The sequence below is a fragment of the Pimephales promelas genome, chromosome 2 (genome assembly GCF_988280905.1).
Source record: "Pimephales promelas chromosome 2, fPimPro1.hap1.1, whole genome shotgun sequence".
NCBI classification, from domain to species: Eukaryota; Metazoa; Chordata; class Actinopteri; order Cypriniformes; family Leuciscidae; genus Pimephales; species Pimephales promelas.
In genome coordinates, this window is record NC_142770.1 from 51,377,237 (window position 1) to 51,382,236 (window position 5,000).

Sequence of the window (5,000 nt, forward strand, 5' to 3'; positions counted from 1 at the left end):
GTAGGGGGTGCTCTGTGTTTTGCACCACCACACTTGCCCTCTTCCATACAGCCCCGAAGGCCCGTTTTAGGACCGTCTTCCCTCCAGGTCGAGCTCCAGGGGGTGTCGGGCGAATCTGACTCTGGCCCAGGACGGGCCACCCTCCCTGGGCTGGCCAGGGAGGTCTGAGACCATGGAGCTTTGAACCCACGTCACGCCATTGGACTTAGTCGATTTTTCTCAATTTTTTTGGCACCAGAGCCGGACCCCGCCACGTGCGCCGGGCTCGTGCCCAGGAAAGATGCACCCTGCCTGGGGTGCACTTTTCAGAAAACCAGCCTGTCTTTTCCTGGAGGTCTCGTACTTCCAGAGCTCCGACGGGGCGTAGTCTGGATTTTATATGCCCACCCAGAGTGAGTCTGAGTGGGACTCACGACGGTCTGATCGCTGGTAGGGGTCCTCTGTGTTTGCCACCACCACGCTTCCCCCTCTCTCATACATCCCCGAAGGCCCGTTTTAGGACCGTCTTCGCTCCAGGCGGAGCTCCAGGGGTGGCGGGCAAATCTGAATCTGGCCCAGGACGGGCCACCCTCCCTGGGCTGGCCAGGGAGGTCTGAGGGCATGGAGCTTTGGAACCACACCACGTTATTGGACTCTGTCTATTTTTTCCCCCAAACTTTGGCACCAGAGCCGGACCACCACACCATGTGCGCTGGGCTCGTGCCCAGGAAAAGATGCACCCTGCCTGGGGTGCACTTTTCAGAAAACCAGCCTGTCTTTTCCTGGAGGTCTCGTAACTTCCAGAGCTCCAGCGCGGCGTAATCTGGATTTTTACATGCCCACCCAGAGTGACTCTGAGTGGGACTCACGACGGTCTGATCGCTGGTAGGGGGTCCTCTGTGTTTGCCACCACCACGCTTCCCCTCTCTCATACATCCCCGAAGGCCCGTTTTAGGACCGTCTTCGCTCCAGGCGGAGCTCCAGGGGTGGCGGGCGAATCTGAATCTGGCCCAGGACGGGCCACCCTCCCTGGGCTGGCCAGGGAGGTCTGAGGGCATGGAGGTTTGGAGCCACCGCACATTTTTTGTACTCTGTCGTTTTTCGAGATCTGGGCTTCAGAGTCGAGCCCAGGCTCCGTTTCAAGGTGGGCATTGGGCTTCGTTCTTGCCCAGGAGACCCGCACCCTGCCTGGGATGCACTTTTCAGAGAAACCGGGCCGCCTTTTCCTGGAGGTTCTCGTGTTTTTCAGAGCTCCACCACAGCAGAGATTGAATCCTCTTCCCCAGCCAGAGTGCACCCTCTCTGGCTTGGGTGAGTGCCTTGAGTGCCCTGGAGGTCCGAACCAACAGCACGTTTATGGACTTTGTCTATTTTTCCAAATTCGACTCCAGAGTCAAGCCGGCCAAGGGGCTCTCTGAAGGCCCCTCTCTCCCTCCCTCATCCTCTACAAGAGCCCCATGGTCCGTTTTAGGACCGTCTTCGCTCCAGGCGGAGCTCCAGGGGTGGCGGGGGAAATCTGAGTCTGGCCCAGGACGGGCCACCCTCCCTGGGCTGGCCAGGGAGGTCTGAGGGCATGGAGGTTTGGAGCCACCGCACCTTTTTGGACTCTGTCGTTTTTCGAGATCTGGACTTCAGAGTCGAGCCCAGGCTCCGTTTCAAGGTGGGCATCGGGCTTTATTCGTGCCCAGGAGACCCCGCACCCTGCCTGGGATGCACTTTTCAGAGAAATCGGGCCGTCTTTTCCTGGAGGTTTCGCGTTTTTTTTTTTTTTCAGAGCTCCACCACAGCAGAGATTGAATCTGCTTCCCCAGCCAGAGTGCACCCTCTCTGGCTTGGGTGAGTGCCTTGAGTGGCCAGGGCCAACATCACCCACGGGCATCGGGCTTTATTCGTGCCCATGAGACCCGCACCCTGCCTGGGATGCACTTTTCAGAGAAACCGGGCCGTCTTTTCCTGGAGGTTTCGCGTTTTTTTTTTTTCAGAGCTCCACCACAGCAGAGATTGAATCTGTTTCCCCAGCCAGAGTGCACCCTCTCTGGCTTGGGTGAGTGCCTTGAGTGGCCAGGGCCAACATCACCCACGGGCATCGGGCTTTATTCGTGCCCATGAGACCCGCACCCTGCCTGGGATGCACTTTTCAGAGAAACCGGGCCGTCTTTTCCTGGAGGTTTCGCGTTTTTCCAGAGCTCCACCACAGCAGAGATTGAATCTGCTTCCCCAGCCAGAGTGCACCCTCTCTGGCTTGGGTGAGTGCCTTGAGTGGCCAGGGCCAACATCACCCACGGGGCATCGGGCTTTATTCGTGCCCAGGAGACCCGCACCCTGCCTGGGATGCACTTTTCAGAGAAATCGGGCCGTCTTTTCCTGGAGGTTTCGCGTTTTTTCCAGAGCTCCACCACAGCAGAGATTGAATCTGCTTCCCCAGCCAGAGTGCACCCTCTCTGGCTTGGGTGAGTGCCTTGAGTGGCCAGGGCCAACATCACCCACGGGCATCGGGCTTTATTCGTGCCCATGAGACCCGCACCCTGCCTGGGATGCACTTTTCAGAGAAACCGGGCCGTCTTTTCCTGGAGGTTTGGCGTTTTTCCAGAGCTCCACCACAGCAGAGATTGAATCTGCTTCCCCAGCCAGAGTGCACCCTCTCTGGCTTGGGTGAGTGCCTTGAGTGGCCAGGGCCAACATCACCCACGGGGCATCGGGCTTTATTCGTGCCCAGGAGACCCGCACCCTGCCTGGGATGCAGATCGGTTTGTGTGAGTCCTGGTTGTGTGAGCGTTACCCTTCTACATCACCCCCAAGGCCCGTTTTAGGACCGTCTCGGCTCCGGGCGGACAGCCGGGGGGCGGGGGGCGAATCTGCCTCCGGCCCGGGTCGGAGCTCCCTCCCCGGGGCCGTGCGTGGAGACCCGTCGCGCCCGGAGCTCCCGTGCAACCCCACGTTTTGGACTTGGGTTTTGGAGCGAGCGAGCGGGGTCGAACCCCGGGGGCCGAGCCGCCACGGAGTCCCCGAGCCCCGGGGACGAAGCCCCGGGAGCGAGGTCCCTCCGTGGAGGCGCGAGCCCCCAGGGCCCGGCCGCCCGCCCGGGGAGGAGAGCGCACGCTCCCCTACCCCTCAGAACCCACGTGGCTGGTTGCAGCAGACCCTGTGCACCGGAGGTTCCTCCAGGAGCGCGGGGCTGGGTGCTCTAAGCCCAAGTCATACAGGCAACCATGCCTCCCCGGGACTCCCCCTGCGAGCGGCGGCTGTTTGAAGGACGGTAACCCCACCGCACGGGGCTTCAAACGACCGTAGCTCTCCGAAGGCGGCTCCGATCGACGCCAAATTTTTGTCGGCTGGAGAACGGGACGAGACCTTTCGAATGAGACCGCCCCCAGCCCCGTGGGCCCCCGGGGGCCCGAGATACGGGCCCCCAAAGCGCCCCGGAAGCGGAAAAACGCAAATATCTCGCCGAAAACTCGACGTGCCCGGCCGAGGCCGGGCTCATTCGAACCGTCTCGCCGAGCTGAACGCGTCCATATGCGTTTCGTCGTTTTTGGTCGAGTATTCGCGGAGATATCGGCCGAAAACCCTCGGCCGCGCTCTGAAATGGCGCCCGCCGATGACGTCACGATCCCGGGAGAAAATCGCCCGTATCTCCGCGACGCGAAGGCCCAGAGAGCTCAAATTTGGGTGGCGAGGTCCCACGGGGGCCCTCGCTCGAACCAGGGCGGCGGCGGGCCCCGGGGACGCCCCCTACCGGATCGCCGTTCGCCGGGACCCCCGACTTTGAACGGCTATAACTCGGGGACCCGGGCGAGTTGGACCTCGTGGGTGGGCTCTTTCGAAAGGCCCCGTCCGGCACTACGGTCGATTCGAGTTTGGGGAAGATTGGCCCGGGGGTTCGCGAGATATAAGCCAAAAACGCCGCGCCTTTGACCGGGCCTAACTCCCTGACCCCGAGGCCCCCGGGGACGCGGGTGGCCTCTTTGGATAGGGCCCCCCGAGGCCTACGGAAGACCCGAGTTTGAAATTTTTTCGCCCGGCCGTTTTCGAGATATCGGCGAAAAACGGAATCTTCCCGTCCGGTGGGTGGGTGGGTGTGGGTGTGGGTGTCTCCGGGGGGCGGGGGGACTTCCAGGACCCCGGGGGGGCCACCTGGCCGTGCCCGAGGACGGTGCACCTCCCTGGGTGTGCCGTCAGAGCCTCCGGGGCCCCGGAAGTCCCCGCCCACTGCACGTTTTCGGACTTTGAGGGATTTTCGGGCCCCGAATTCGAACGCCCGTAGCTCGGGGACCCGGCGGCCCAGAGACACCGGACTCGGGTCAAGTGTGGCGTCCCGGCGGGCCCCTCGCAAAGAGCCCGCCCCCGAGCTCCGGGGCCCCCGGGTCCCGGAGAAAAGGGGCCCGACGTGTCGGGGGGGCGCCCGGGAAGGAAAGGTCCCAGGGGCCCGGGGCAGGCGGGGTCCGAGAGGGCCCGTGGGGAGCCCCCGACACCCGAAAGGGCGAGCCGCTGGGACCTCCCCTCTCCGAGATACGGGCCGTTTTCTCCGAAAGTCGCCCGCGCGTAACGGGGCCCATCTCGGGACCGGGAGGTCCCAGCGGCTCGCGGCGGCGGGTGCGGGGCCCGCTCTCGGGGACCTTGCTCCTCCCGCCGTCCCGAGCCACGGGGACCTTCCGGTCCCGAGATACGGCCACTTCCTGTCCAGCTTTGACCGGGTGTAACTCGAAAAGTAAGCCGAGTTGGGGCTCCACACTCGGGGGTATTGGGGGCCTCTGGGAGGGCCCCCCACGCCGGGTGTATGGGGCCCCAACTCGGCTTGGTTCCGGAGATATGGCCCTTTAAAGTTTCAACTTTGACCGGCTGTAACTCGAAAAGTGAGCCGAGTTGGGGCTCCACACTCGGGGGTATTGGGGGCCTCTAGGAGGGCCCCCCACGCCGGGTGTATGGGGCCCCAACTCGGCTTGGTTCCGGAGATATGGCCCTTTAAAGTTTCAACTTTGACCGGCTGTAACTCGAAAAGTGAGCCGAGTTGGGGCTCCACA